Source organism: Equus caballus, chromosome 2 (genome assembly GCF_041296265.1).
Source record: "Equus caballus isolate H_3958 breed thoroughbred chromosome 2, TB-T2T, whole genome shotgun sequence".
NCBI lineage: Eukaryota > Metazoa > Chordata > Mammalia > Perissodactyla > Equidae > Equus > Equus caballus.
Genome location: NC_091685.1, coordinates 38479151 through 38495044, shown reverse-complemented (window position 1 = coordinate 38495044; position 15894 = coordinate 38479151). Strand labels below are relative to the sequence as shown.

Sequence of the window (15894 nt, the reverse complement as noted above, 5' to 3'; positions counted from 1 at the left end):
TAACTTTTGAAAAAATCTTCCTGCCATTCACAAATACTCCTGAAATTTATGTGTGTTTTCTTTTATGGTGACAAGGACAATAATAAATTAAGGCACAAACATCATTTGAAATAAGCAGGTGATTATGGTAGGTGACTTAGTGTGAGGATGACCCTAATACATTTATTACTAACAATTTATTTACAGACCTACACCCAAGTTCCAATTTTATAGACAGGTGAATATCAAAATAACACTGAGTGTATGTGCGAATTGTACTGATAATTGTGGTTGTTTGTACAGCAGTCCAATACCAGTCATTAACATCTACCTGGCTGCATGTACCCATGCAGAGGTGGCCTGTATTGAGATGCTATGTTCTGAGTGATGACATTCTGTGCACAAAGATGAGGCCATGGATGCCAGTGTGAAGCCAGTCCCCCTGTTGGTACCACTGAGGGCTGCCCTTTCAGATGAGCAGCTGCTGTTTTAGGAGCCTGGGATCCTGGGTGACTTGATCCTTAGGTCTGATGTCTCCCTCTGATGTAGCTTTATCCTGTCCCCACTCTTGTTCATGCCTTAGTGAACAATCGCATGCCTGCTCTGGGCCAGCAGCAGTGCTGGCTCCTGTAGCCTAATGAGAGAGGAAGACGCTTACATGTGTAATCATCCTGCAAACACCAGCTGCAGTGAGGTGAGACACCAGTGGGCAAGAGTCTAAATCTTTTCTTGAATGAATGTGTTAATTGGACGTGCATGTTGTATGGTGTTGGTTCTCAAACCAGTTGGTTGTAGAACCAACACCATTATATTCTCAACAATTATTAAGGACCCCTAAGAGTTTTTGCTTAGGTACAGTAAATCCATCAATATTTACCGTAACAGCAATTAAAACTGAGGAATTTTTAATTGTTTATTAATGCATTTTCTTTTTACATCCCATGACATTTATTTTAGAATGGGAAGTTTGTATCTTTTGATCCCTTCACCCATTTCACCACCCCCTATGACAACAATCATAAATCCATCTTATGTTAACATAGAGTATTTATGAAAAATTACTATATCTTAGTAAACAAAAAATATCGGGAAGAGTAGCATCATGTTACATTTCTGCAAATCTCTGTAATGTGTGACTTCATAGAAGGCAGTTGGATTCCTACATCTGATCCTACAGTTAATCTGTTGCAATATCGTACCTCGTGCAGCCGCTGCAAGGCTCCACTGTGCACTCGTGGGAGAAGAAGAGTGACAAGACAAAGAGCATCTTGGAATTATTATAAAAATAGTTTTGACCTCACAGATGCCCTGAAAGGATTTGGGGAACACACAAAGTTTCCCGGATGACACTTGGAGAATCTCTGTTGTACGGCATTCTACTAAAAGTGCATGTTTACTGAGGGCATTCGTGCATCCAAATCCGACAGGATTCTTTGCAACTGAGTTGCAGTATTCAAATATTTGTCCAAAACTCAAACCTCTTTATTTTTTATTTTTACTGTAGAGACAGGGAAAATGACATTGGACAATAAAGATGGCAGAGAAGGAGGGTCAGTGTTCCCGGGCTGGCCTGAGAGTGCTGATTATTGAATACTTAGGAACTTTGCCAGTTCTTAAACCATTAGTAGCCTGAAATTGGCCACGGTGTGAGTACTTACCCCGTGGAAATAGGCAAATGCTACAAATGAGGGCTTTTTCTGTTCAGCGAGCTGGTTTGTCATCTTATAGATCTTACACTAGAGATTCAAAATGGCAGCCCGGGATGCAACCCAGCCATATGCTGTTTTTTTTTTTTTTTTTGGCCAGCACAGGGATTTTTGTTTGTTTGCTTTAGTTTAGTTTTGTTTTCAGTGTTTTAATCTGAGTGTATTGACATAGGCAGGCAGCTCCATATTTCCACCGCCCCCTCGCCCAGTACTTTCTGTCCTACCCCCACCCCGATCGTACGCTTATATGACTCTTTCACTACGAGCCTGGCCCTCCTAGTTCATGTTTGCTGCCGTGGTTCCAGGGTTTCCTCCTTTGTGTCGGGGCTGGGATGTTTCTTCTGAAAAGTCCGCGTCTTTTTCTCCTGCCCGCGACGTTGTAGGGTCATGCTTGCGGCGAATGTGTTGGTGAAACAGTCTAGCAACAGCAGTCAGTACTCCTCTCTTGAAGACATAGTGGCACCAGGACCTGGCACAGGTCACATTACGCAGACGGTTGGCATTGTCCCCTGCGAGGATTTACTATTAGTTGGAAATTAATGCTGGCTCCATATTTTCAGGAGGGGGGTGGGGAGCTGTGATTTACAAACCTCTCTCTCGCCATCTGTTCATTTGCTTCAAGGCACCGCTTTTCACAGCCTCAGAAATTGAGGGAAATTATGTTAAATGGTCACAAATTTTCTTTAAACTTTCATTTTAAAGAAAAGCAAAAGAAAGCTTTCAAGACAGCCAGCTCTTTTTCTGCAGCTCAGTCTACCACAGATTACAAACCAGGAAAAAAGGGCAAAATGAGATTTTGTTTGGATTTATTCTTAATTAAGACCTAAATTATGATTCTCTTTGAATGCTGTGGGACCTGACTCTAGCTCCGAGACCTATCTGATACATTTTGCAATATCTCGACTGCCAGCGGGGGCGTGAGAGTAGGTCGGTGCATCCAGAGCAACTCCTTTATGTCCAGTTGCCAGGCGCCAACACCCGCCCAAGTCGGGACATCGCACTGTTTCTAACTTCCTGCCTCCAGGAACAAAGCAGATTATGCTTATCTGTTCCCACTAGCAGAATATTTTAAGAATCTTGTTCTTTTTTTTTTTTAAGCAGTAATTTGTCCAGTTTTTTTTTAATGGTGGTAATATGGGTTGATAACATTATACAAATTTCAAGTGTACATCATTATATTTCAATTTCCATGTAGAAGACATCATGTTCACCACCAAAAGACTGATTACCATCTGTCACCATACACATGTGCCCTATCACCCTTTTTGCCCGTCTCCCTCCTCGCTTCCCCTCTGGTAACCACCAATTCAATCTCTGTATCTATGTGTATGTTTGTTGTTGTGGTTGCTTTTATCATACGGTATTTGCTTTTCTCCATCTGACATTTCACTTAACATAATACCCTTAAGGTCCATCCATGTTGTTGCAAATGCCAAGATTTCCTCTTTTTTCATAGCTGAGTAATATTCCATTGTGTATAGATATACCACATCTTCTTCCAAGTCTTGCTCTTGTGAATAATGCTACATTGAACAGAGGGGTATATATATCTTTAAACACTCACGTTTTTGTGTTCTTTGGGTAAATACTCAGAGGTGGAATAGCTGGATCATATTCTATTCTTAACTTTTTGTGGAATCTCCATACTGTTTTCCATAGTGGCTGCACCAGTTTGCATTCCCACCAGCAGTGTGAGGGTTCCCATTTCTCCACATCTTCTCCAACACTCGTCATTTCTTGTCTTGTTTAATTATGGCCATTCTGATGGGCATGAGGTGATATCTCACTGTAGTTTTGGTTTGCATTTCCCTAATAGTTAGTGATGTTGAACATCTTTTCCTGTGCCTTTTGGCCATCTGTATATAAGAATCTTGTTCTTAAAAGTTCTCTGAAAACCCGCCTCCCCACCCAGCAAATTTTAGGGCCTGTATGCCCTGATTTTATGCAATACAAACATATGAAAATCCTGTTTTATACATGAAGTTGAAGAAGATATTGATGATTCACTTTACACTAGAATTCTTACAAAATTCCTTCAAGTAATAAACTCCTATAATGAATTCAAAATGACATCTGGTATTTAAAATTCAGTGTACACTCCACTCTTCAGGAGTGTGTTTATTTTATAAAGCAGGGTACACACCTATATTTAATGATCTTTATCTGGTAAGGTTTTCTTACATGTAAATTTTCTCTACTTCTTTAAAGGCTATGTTAGCAGATTATTTCTTAAGTAGATAGAGAAACCATTTATGTTTTTGTAGCGCTTGTATCTTCTTTTGAGAGTGTCAGGTGTGCAGAGTTGAATTTATCATACTCATCAGTTGCTGGCTCAGAGTTATCACTGGCCCATGGGGGCCCACTGGCTCCTCTCTCATGCTACTATTTTTCTACACCCTTCACCTCTCATCCTTTCTTGTGTAAACAGAAAAATAGAGCCAGGAGGCATGATGGAGTATGTCATGGAAGTTGGAATTGCCATTTTCCATAGGATACTCAGAGAAAGCCTCCTTTGAACAAAGACCTGAAGGAGATGAAGGAATGATTCATGGAGATGTATGGGGGAGGAGTATTCAGGACTGAGAAGGGCAGGTGCAAAGGTCCTGAGGCCAGAGCACACCTTTTGTGTTTGAGGAGCAGCACAGAGGCGAGTGTGGTTGAACACAGAGTAAGCTAGGGGGATGCAGAGGTGAGCCATTTAGAAGAGTAACTTTTGGGCCCTTATGAGGACTTTGGCTTTTACTCTGGAAAACTAGTGAAGGGTTTTGAGGCAAACACTGACATGATCTGACTGACTTTTAGAAGGAACATTCTGACTGTGCTCTGTGGAGACTACGTAGGAGCAAGGAAGATTAGGAGCAGAGTGACTGGTTAAAGGGCTACCGTGGTGATCCAGAGGGGAGATGGTGATGGCTTGGACTAGCACAGTAGCAGCAGAAGTGTTGGGAGTCTAGGCATTTCTAAAGAACTAAGAAGATTTACTGATGGATCCGAGGTGGGATGTGAAAGAGGAAAGAACAGGTGGAAGGACGGAGGTGGCCACTTACTGAGAGAGAGAGGGTTGTAGTGTGAGCAGATTTGGTGTGGTGTTTGGGAGTTTAGATTTGGAAATGCCAAATTTGAGATGCCGATTAGGCGTCCAAGGGCAGATGTGGGAGTAGGCAATTGGACGTGCAAGTCTGAATTTCCAATTTGGGGATTGTCAGTGTATAATTGGTGCTTAAAATCATGAGACTGGGTGAGATCACCAAAGCTGTGAATGTAAGTGAATAAAGAAATGGTCCAAGGACCTCGCTCTGGCCCACATTTCTACCTCAGGGCCTTTGCACATACTGTTCCCTTTGCCTGGAACCCTGTTTCTCCAAATAGTTGCATGGTTTACTTCTTCCCTTTATTCAGATTTGTGCCTAATTTTCACCCCTCTACAGAGTCATTCTTTGTCCCTCTTATCTGGAAAGTAGCTCACCTCTGTCCCATCTCACCTCGCTCTGCTTTACTTTTCTTCACAGGGTACGTCATTACCTGACATGGAATATATATGCATTTGCTTATTTATTTACTGCCAGTCTCCCCCAATTCAAGGCAGGATCACACAGTGGGGACATTGTCAGTTTTGTGCAGTTTTACCCCAGCCGCAGAACAGTGTCTGAAACACAGTGTGGCCAATAAATACTTGTTGAATTAACGAATGAACAAATCCTAAGTTAGTCCCCAAACTTATCTTAATCAACCATTGCAACCTTCTCACGCTATTCTTTCCAACACATGCTTCTTAGACCTGAATAATAAGTAGCAAAATGTATGATTTTCTTTTCTTTTCTTTTTTTTGAGGAAGATTAGCCCTGAGCTAACTGCTGCCAATCCTCCTCTTTTTGCTGAGGAAGACTGGCCCTGAGCTCTCATCCATGCCCATCTTCCTCTACTTTATATGTGGGACACCTACCACAGCATGGCGTGCCAAGCGGTGCCATGTCCGCACCCGGGATCTGAACCAGCAAACCCCAGGCCGCCGGAGTGGAACATGCGAACTTAACCGCTGCGCCACCGTGCTGGCCCCCATTTTCAAAATATATGATTTTTTAACGTATTTTCCCAAATCTTTCCCAGAAGCACATGCAAGTAGTAGAATTACCTAAACACAATGCAGGAGAGAAAGAGGAGGAGGGACTGACGTCTGAATAATGGGGGGGAAAAGGAGACATTAGTTTATTCCATGAGCCTTGACTGTAAGCACATCGTGTCCAAGGCCCTGCGCTAAGGCCTAGCAATGCAAGTTGGGTGTGATGCAGCCCATCCTCGGGAACTCATGGATGGGAAGGGACAATAGAAAACACAAGTAATGTGACGAGTTGTGCTGAGGTTTGAAAAGCTCAGTAAGTCGAAAGGAAAATTAAAAACCTCTCTAGGCCAGGAAACATTTAGGTGTATAGAAAGAGAGATGTGCCTAAGTTTCTTTCATAAAGCATTTAGCAATCTCGAATTTCTAATTTAAGTATTCTGGGAGTATTCATTAATTCAGTAATTATTATTAACATTAATGAATATTATAAGTTATTAGTAATTAATGAACGATTATTATTATTAGGCATTATCATAAAAGTCATTTCTAGTATTGGAAGCTATGAAACAGACAAGGTTTGGATTTGGAGTGACAAAGTGCTTCAGAAAGTTATTCCATTAATTCTTTGTATTTGATCCCAATTCGTTAGGTCGGTATGAGGTAGACAGAAGTAGAGCCATGTAATTGTCACTGTATATTTTCCATTTCTTTAGGCCATGTTAGCAGATTCCCCCGAATGCAGTATTGTAGGATATACTTAGCCACAATGATGGTATCGTTGATCACCAAATTTCTCCCCGATAGACAGGCTTGGAAGGACTGCAGAAAGGACCCACTCCTGTATGCCCTAGCACTACCGTTCCTGACATATTCCCGTTTATCTTAACAACTGAGTGTTCTGCTATCTGCTGACGTTCTGAAGCCACAGCTTGGTTGTATCACATCAGAGGGAATTTTCATATTTCGTCTTCAGTTGCACTTGAGTGGCCATGGCTTGTTGCACAGGGACTGATCCTTCTGCCCAGTGCTTTCTTCCGAAAGCGAAGGACTAACGACTGTGGGTCTGGAGTTTGGCTTCATAATGAGTCTCCACTCTTCAGGTGAGGAAACTAAAGCTTACAGAGGAGCTCATTCAAGGCCATGTGAATAATAAGTGACAGGGCTGGGTTCACACCCAGGTCTGATGGGCTCCATCTAGTGTCTACCACACCACCCTGGCTCCTTCAAGGCTTGAGTGACAGAATCCCAGGACTAGAGAAGATCTAAGAGGTCAGAGAATCTAAACCTCCTCTCATTAAAGACACATTCATCCAAGCTCTACCAGAACAGTGTCTGTCATCATAGTTCTTTTATTTCCAATGAAAACATACCATATATTTCAATGTTTTCTTACTATATCAATAATACATCAGTGTATAAATATCTTGGAATATTGTGGCAGCAAGAGCAGAATTTTTGTATCTCCTCAATTCTGTGCTCAAAATAGAGCAAAGAGATAGAAAAACAAAACACACGAATGTCATCAACAAATCAGGCTGACAGGCATCCCCCCAAATCATAACATACGATTTTGAAGGGATAAACCATTAACAGCAACAAGGACCTGCATGCTATTAGCAATAATTTAGCAGGAGGAAGTTGAGGGAAGAAATGAGGCAGCTGACACACCTGAGAATCCCAAAATTTCCAGCAGGTCCTCACTAGAAGGGAGCCCAAACTACGAGAGGTTTTGTGGACTTTCCTGGAGAGACGATGGTCACGTCTAAGGAAGCTGGAGCAGTAGGGTTCCCTTGAACTCTTAAAACTTCCCTCCAGCATGGTCATTTACTAAGGAGAAACTGCTGAGAGCAGAACCCAAGCTAAGTCATACAGAGAGAAGGGAAAGAGAAGGGACAGATAGAAGTGGAGGAAGAGCAGAGAGGTAAGAGATCCCAGGGAAGAAGCTGCCATATGTTTTGAAAACAAAAGAAGAAAGTATTCTAAAGCCTGAAGTTAGAAAAGTTAGAAAAACTCTCCTGGACTACACCCCTATTCAAAGTTCAGAAAACCTAATTTTACATAAAAATGAGCAAGAGGAAAAGATCAAGCTTTAATTCCACACAAAGTTATTATTAGGAAAAATTAGGATAAAGAGTGAAATAGCCCCACAGACAATGAAAGACAGGTCCACCCACCCTTCAAAACTATTACTTCTAAAAATGTTTCTAAGAAGACACTATTTCTAAAAGTTTACTATTTCTAAAAAGCTAAAATACACTAAGAAAATGATACAAGATAGGAAAGAAACATGTAAATCAGAATTAGAAAGACTTTGGAATGAGGTGATATTACTCAGAAAAGGATAAGATATAAGAAGATTTTTAAAAAGGATTTGAGAGAAAATGACAAATTTAGAAGACAGGCAAAGAAGATCCCACAAACATATTGTGAGAAATATATGGGGTCCCAAAGAAGAAAATGAAAACAAGGGAAACAAAAGAATTACTAAAAACTATAATTTAAAAAGAATTTCTAACACATTTTTTGAAATTACATATTCAAAGTGCATGCCACATACCTGAGAAAATTGCCCCAGAATAACCAGCACTGAGATAAAAATTAGCAAAGCTATTGAACTTTCAAGAAAAACAAAAACTTTAGGCATCCAGGCAAAATGACCAAATCACTTGTAAGAGAAAGAGATCAGACTGTTGTCAGATTTCCTACAATAGTGCTTTATGCCAGAAGGAAACGGAGTAGCATATTTAAGATTCTAAAGGAAAGAAACGTAATCTAAGCATTCTATATCCAGCTAAACTGACTTTCAAGTGAAAGGTGCAGATAAACTGTGCAGCCAAACTTGATGACCCGGTGTCTGGCCACATGCCCAGTGGGGTGAGCAGTGCAGGGTAGGTTGCAAAGAGACAGAAGAAAAGACCCGGGCATGGTGAATGAGACATATAGGTTTATTGCGAGTACTTACAGGGATGTCCACTGGCAGCTGGCCGGAAATGTGTACCTGCTACCGTAGGTGAGGCAAGGGTTGATTATATAGGCAGGGGACATAAAGGCTAAATGCTTGCCAAGACGGGCTGTCCCTGGTACATATGACCAGCGTTCCCAAGGACGGTAGCTCACATAGAGAGGCTCTACGTCTCTCTAGACGACATGTTCTTTGAGTGAGATAAGGGAGGATCTGGGCTGGCCAGACCTTGGCTCATTACAAATCCCAGCAGCTGGGCGTCCTGCCCAGAAGGGAGCCGGAAGGATGCATGATTGCAATGGGCTTGTGGGCTCTTGCTGAGCAAGCAACACCCAGGCCCTACCCTTGGGGAATATTTTTCCCATGAGTTTTTTCTGAGCAATCTGCTAGAGAGCAAATTCCAATCAACCAAAATAACCAGCGAGTCACTGACATATGGTTTGATAGTAACGGCTAAATATACATTTTCTTGTGAAACTAAGACCAAACGAGAGTCAGCATCTACATGCTCTCATAACGTAGATACAGCCCAACTGGTAAAAAGTTGAAAAAAATGTAAAAATATAAAGTGGAAAAAGGATTTTAAACAGTCTTTAGGAATGGTAATTAGGGTAGAAGAATTGCTAATTTTAACTGAGATCGTTTCAGATGTGATGTGAGATAAAGCACATGCGCAATTATGGGATGTTCTAATTCCGTAATCCCTCGTGTCCTCAGGATTCTGGGTGTGCAGGAAAGCGGATGTAAATTGCCAGGTAGAAGAGGTAAAGTGAAAACCCTGTGGACTGAATTTGAGTCAGAAGTACCACATCTCCTGCCTTCAGACTCCTGCGCACTGTAAAGGCTCAGACACAAGGCACGATCCAGGAGCAGGGACATCCCCAGGTCCCAGACTGTGAGCTTGAAAGACTATTTTCCACTAAAAAGAAACAGAGATTCTTGGGAAAATAGATGCTGATTCTAGGTCTGGGCAGAATGTGTGCAAGATGAGCCTAGGCCACTGTGTCGTATCAGTGAGCGAGGAAGCTGGAAGACAGTTCAGTTTCTGTCCCAAGGACTCAGGAATTTACCTGAAGATGTTCCCGCTGGATCAAGATTAAACAATATATGTTCAATAAAGATATTAATTTCCATGGATTGAAGCTCAAAAAATACGTTTAAATCCATGAGTTTATAAGAATATTAAAAAACAAATTTGCCATCTTTGGAGAACAATAAAGAGCCACTCATTATTTTAAAAACTGGCAAATAATGGGAAAGAAAGTCATCGATTCTGCCTTTTCTTTATGAGCTATACCCTGGGTAGCCAAAGAGTAGATGAGTGAAAGTTTCTCTTTCTAGAAATATCCCAACTAATAACTAAAGAGGAAATGGCTGAATTAGTATATTACTATTTTGCAGCCATAATGAATGAATGGATTTAAGGATTGTACATCGTTGGCTGCTAACATCACCAAAAGGGACACAACCATACATTGTGTGGCTCTGATAGAAGAAAGCAACACCATCTGTACATTGTCTTGCCAAAAATCAACCTGATGGTCAATCCTATAGATCCGTGGAGATGTAATCAGCAAAATACCAGGAGTGGGAAACTTTAAAGGACAAACAACTTGTTTTCTTCAACAAATAAATTACATGAAAAAAATGTTGAGGGACAGAGGGGGAACCTAGGTTAATATAGACATATAAACATAACAGGAAAACTAAAGTGTTTAGGGATGTATGGTCAGGTGACAAAGCTGTTAAGGAAAGCTCTGAAGCAATTACCCTAAAAGTCAGGACAGTCGTCACTTTTGGGGGCGTGGGGAGGAGATCACGACTAACATGGGCGTATAGAGGCCTTATGAGTATCTGGCAGATTTCTATATCTCAACCTGGGTCGTGGCTATGAAGGGTTGACCTTACAATACTTTATTAAAAGAAGCATTTATTTTATTCAGTTTTCTGTATCTGCTATATTTATCAAGTTTTTTAAAAATCAGTGCAGTTGAACTTTTTATTCATTTCTCCAATGGTTTTCATGTAATCTGAAGAGCCACACCACAGTGGGCAGGCAGACCTGTAAATAACTGGGCGTTTATTTGTTCATTCCACAAATATTTCTTGAGAGGCCGGCCCAGTGGCGCAGCGGTTATGTTCGCACGTTCTGCTTCGGCGGCCCGGGGTTCACCAGTTTGGATCCCGGGTGTGGACATGGCACCATTCAGCAAGCCATGCTGTGGCAGGCGTCCCACATATAAAGTAGAGGAAGATGGGCATGGATGTTAGCTCAGGGCCAGTCTTCCTCAGCAAAAAGAGGAGGATTGGCGGCAGATGTTAACCCAGGGCTAATCTTCCACAAAAAAAACACAATTTCTTGAACAACTGACTCTCGTGTAGGCATGAGAGAAACACTGTACCCAAGATGAGGCAATGATAGTACAAAGTAAAAAGTGATATGTGCAATACAGATGAAGTGTTGTAAGAGTACAGAGGAGTGGGGATTTATTTCTGATTGAGAGATTAGCAAAAATTTAACAGGGCAAGATCATTTCAGGTGAATCTTATGAGATGAATAATGCATGCTCTTTTTTAAAAAACTGTCAATCCATATGGGAAGAACTCACTGCCTTGACAACTAATCACCCTTAACCATTGTATTCTAGCTGCCATCGCTCACTACAACTCAAACCCACTGTTTGAAGGTTGTTGGTCATTTCATAATGACTTTTCTGCATCCTTAGCCTCCATAAACTCGCCAAATTCACCATTGTTGAGTATTGCCTGCTTCTAGAAACTCTTCTCTTCTGAAGCATCAGGGTACCCTAACCTCCCTCCTACCGTCCAGCTGTCCCTTTAGTAACCTTTGGCTGCTCTCTCCACCTTCACGGTAATGCCCTCTGTTCTTTCTCTCTCCATTCTAGCAGCTCAGCTTCAGCTGCCATCCCACATCCTGTTAACATCGAAGTGTCTGTCGGACTCTCACCCTGTGGGAGCCCCGGACGTGTACTTCTGACTCACTGCTCATCATTTCTCTCTGGATGTCCATCTGTCACCTCAAAATTGGCTTGCCCAAAATAGAGCCCATTTTCTTCCCCAAACCAAATCCTCCTTCTGGCCTTGCCAATTCAATGAGTAGCTTCTCCACCTTGCTGGTCTTGACTTAGAATCTTTGACTCATCCCTAACTACCCATTGGATATGTTATGTCCCAAACTTGGACAGATTCCTCTTCTCTGTCTCGAGATTTCATGCACGCTCTTTGGAACTACCCTGTGTGCAAGGCTTTAAATGGACTTCATCCAAACCCAGGAGAAGGTTCTCTGTGGCGGCTTAATTGGCAAAGTCCACCTTCATTCTCTGCTGGATCATAGCATGTCTGCATCTCATTTGGTGACAGCATTCTCAGGTTCCAGACGAATCCTAGGCACTTCGGACCGTTAGCTTAGGTGATGAACACCAGTGTTGATGAGGTCATCAATGCTATCTACCCAGCTTACATTGCACAAAGTTGCAAATGCTTCCTCTGAGAAGGCAGGGGCTGTCAAGCATGGACAGTCCCCCACTTAGCCTCCAGGGCTTCTGTTCCTGACCATACTTACACTTATTGGGTTATTATTATGTTTTTCTGCTGAGGAAGTGGCCTAAATTTACATTGATTTTTTTTTTTTTAAGATTTATTACCAGCACAGCAGCTGTTGTTTGTGCCTGGAGGTAAAGGTTTAGCTTGAAGCAGCTTCATCCATTTATCCATCTGTTTTTTCACTCAACAAGCATTATCAAAAGCTGCCTTTGGTGCTGGATGCTGGTCAGTCAGATGAATGGGATGGTACCTGCCCCATAAGGCATTCACTTTGTGGGTCATGATTGTATTACTTCTGTCTGCTTGCTTAATGTTTACTGGCCCTGAGGATGTAATCATTCATTCTTTCATTCATTCATTCATTTCCTTTCCAATCTCCTTCTCTCCCATATCATTAGCTACTATCCCTTTGCAGATGACTTTCAATGTGTTTTAGATTCCTTGCTTGCCCTTCCCAACACATTCAACAGATAATTACTGATCCCAAACATAATCAGGCACCGTGCTGGAGTTTAAGAATTCCGTAGTGTAACAGTGCCATGATCCCTGCCCCAGGGTCCTCTGTTAACATCACACAGGTTTCCAGACCATCCTTGCCCTCCAGGCATTAATCATGATCCATCTAAATTGTTTTCATTTTCTTTTTCTTTCTGCATATACCAGTTGCTTCCAAGAAGGGAAATAATAAGTTACATAAAACCTCTCCTTAAAAACAAGAGTTTGGGAGACAGTTTCCATCGGAAAATCAGTGCAGAGCTTTCTAGCCAGGATTATTTTCTGGTTCATCACAATCGTGACGCTGGTCAACATCATTACAACAGTGTTGTAAACAATCCAGCTACACAGACAGGCAGTCATCGACTACCCCTGAGAGCCGTGTAATTTCTCTACCTTTAAAGAGCCGCAGGAAAGGGGTGGGGAGAAGAAGATAACAGGAATTTTTAAGTGCCATGGATAATCAAGAGTGTTTTTTAAAAAGCACCTCTTAAATATATGCCCATGTCCCCTTAAATCTGTCACGATCATACATCTCATTTTAGTTGCTGTATGACAAGGAAGCAATCACCGTTAATCAGAATGACACGTTTCCATTTGCTTTATGGAAGAGAAGGTGGAGGAAGGTCATGAATAAGAATACAAAGCAGCTTGTGATTCGCGATGTTTGGGGTTTCTTTTGAAATTCATTTCCTCAGGAAGTTCGTAATCCATCGTTTTCTTTTCTCAGCATCATTCATCCAAATTGCCAGAAGTCCTTGTCAGTGAAGATGGAACTACTTTGTCTTCTCTCCTGAGTACAGAAACAGGTTAATTTGCTCTGGGTTCTTTGACAAATTTTGGCCTTAAAGGTATAAAATCTCAGAACTTCTGGCTCCAGATATCTCTTTAGGGGATACCAATTCTATCCTCTGTGTGATAAGATTATACCTGCAAGGTTAATGTTCCAGCTGGGCACAATCTTGCCCATGGGGAACGGGAGGGCAAAGGACCAGAGGCAGAGTGCTTTATTAGAAGCTGACATCAAGAGACTCTTTCCACTCTCCTTTCTCTGTATTTTTACACATGTAACTATTTAAGTGCCCAGCAATAACTAGGTGCCTGGTTAAAGCTTTACCTTCCTTGGATGTCATCTTTCACAAAGGAGCACATCTTCCTGCTTTTGGTCTGTGGTTGAAGTCAGGGAGGGTGGTTGTGCATCACAGTGCAGGCCTAGCTTTGGGGCCATTAGACCTGGCTTCATGCCTAAACATTTGTGGAAACTTCCAGAAGGCAGCATGATACCCCATTGTGCTGTGGAATATTATCAGCTGGCTGGTATGATCTTCATCCCAAAAATTAAAATATAATTTGTGAAATAGAGGAAATCTTGGCATTGGAGATTCAGTAAAGATCTCTCAAGAGGGATGCAAGTTTATTTGTTCTGAAATCCTAGGATGGCCCTCTTCAAGTGACAGAGTTTGTCTTTGAATCCACCAAGGTCATGATGCCCCAGTATTTTGAATTTGCAAATATCGTGACGCGTAGGTATGTTGGGACAATTTTATGACCTAGTGTTTAGCTTGCGCAAAGCCTTTTATTGTCATCGTTGTCATCATCATCATTATTTAAACTGGGAAAGTTAAATAGTTGTTAAGCTATAGGAGGAGCTTAATAACTATAAATGTGTAAAGAGGGATGAGAGAGAGAGCCTTGGGAAGGACAAACATGGAGGTGGGCCCCGCCCCCAGGCTGGCGTTCAGCCCTTGTAGGAGAAGGTGTGGTTGCAGCCACAGGATGGTGAAGTTCTCTGGGTTGCCCAGGGCAGCGCTGGTCCACGGTCATCAGAAAAGCAAGAAACAACCTGTTGAGGCCTTGAAAGCTTGTTATCTTGTTATCTTGCAGAAAGAAAGATGGCGGCCTGGAATGGTTGCTTAGCAACAGGCTCTTTTGACTATGCTTCCTTCCTTGAGCTTTGCAAAAATCAAGCTGCAGCAGGCTTTTTCTTGGCACAAGCTGTGCACCCAGTGCCAATGCCTGAGGAAATTATGCAGTGGCTATTTGGGGTTTGCATAAAGCCAAGCTTTGCGAACCCTGTCATCAGCAAGCCACTTGAGAGAGACCCCACTTGGTGCCACTTGATGCTGGCTCACCCACGATGCGCGTTTCCTGCACACACTCCTTTTGGTGTGGTAGAATGCTGTGATCTGCAATTATAATTTTCTTTTTGTGTATTCCCCTCCTTACATTTTTTGGTCAGTCTTTTTTTTCTTTTTCCCTAAGAAAAAACCCCAAAATTTGAATGTTCTTCCAAATTGCTATTCTTTTTCCAAATATTAGGTCAAATTTGACAGGAAATCGTGCTTAAATTACTGTTAAACTTCTTTCAATTGATTTTTCAGATAATACAAGAAACTCAACCATGAAACTGATCCAAAAGCAAAAACTGGATCAGTTAAGACTGTTTGTGTATGAGGGAAAGCTCATCAATTTGCCTAGAGGGAGCAAAAGGTGGGGGGAGATGTACACAGTGTCTAATGGAGGGGAAAAGGCTACTGGGCTTTGGCCAGACAATGAAACACCAAACTCAAAAGCACTAGGACCCTCTGTCTGTCCTTTATTTATGTTTCTTGTGAAATGCCTGATTTATTGCTGTTTTTCTAGATAAAGGATGTCTCTGTCCCACAGTCTCTGCATTTACAGTTTTTTTACTCAAGTGACCAGCCCAAACTGTGATAAAATCATATTGATCTCTTAGAACCAATTTGGAGTTCACTGAAGAAAGACTCTCCTTGGTCCAGCCTGGTCACTTGTCCACCCTGGGTCCAATCCACTATGGCTAGAGGGGCAGGGTCATATTTGGTAGACACATGACAGTTGGGAGCCCACATTGGTCGGCAAAGGAAGTAATCAATGTGAGGTAGGAAGACATCCGAAAACGGATCCTCAGCAAACATTGAGGGAGTGCATGTGCCACTTAGAATTTATGATAGCCAGACCATGGGCACTGACTTTCTAGAATAAGATCTACAACCTTTTTATGTGTTCGTAAGGCAGACTTTTAAAAAATATACTTACACGGACAGAGATTATTAAAGACTCCAGGAGTGAATGACTGTCAAACATGAATTTCTGACATGCCAACTGCT

The 15894-nt window shown here is 41.8% G+C and overlaps 1 protein-coding gene and 1 long non-coding RNA gene across 3 annotated transcripts in view; one reads left to right on the top strand and one right to left on the bottom strand.

Annotated features, from left to right (window-relative positions):
- KAZN (kazrin, periplakin interacting protein) overlaps positions 1-15894 on the top strand; it is a 1019918-nt gene that overhangs the window by 263496 nt on the left and 740528 nt on the right. The window lies entirely within an intron of this gene.
- LOC138921040 (uncharacterized) overlaps positions 1-15894 on the bottom strand; it is a 37605-nt gene that overhangs the window by 3762 nt on the left and 17949 nt on the right. The gene's annotated exons all lie outside the window — the stretch shown is intronic.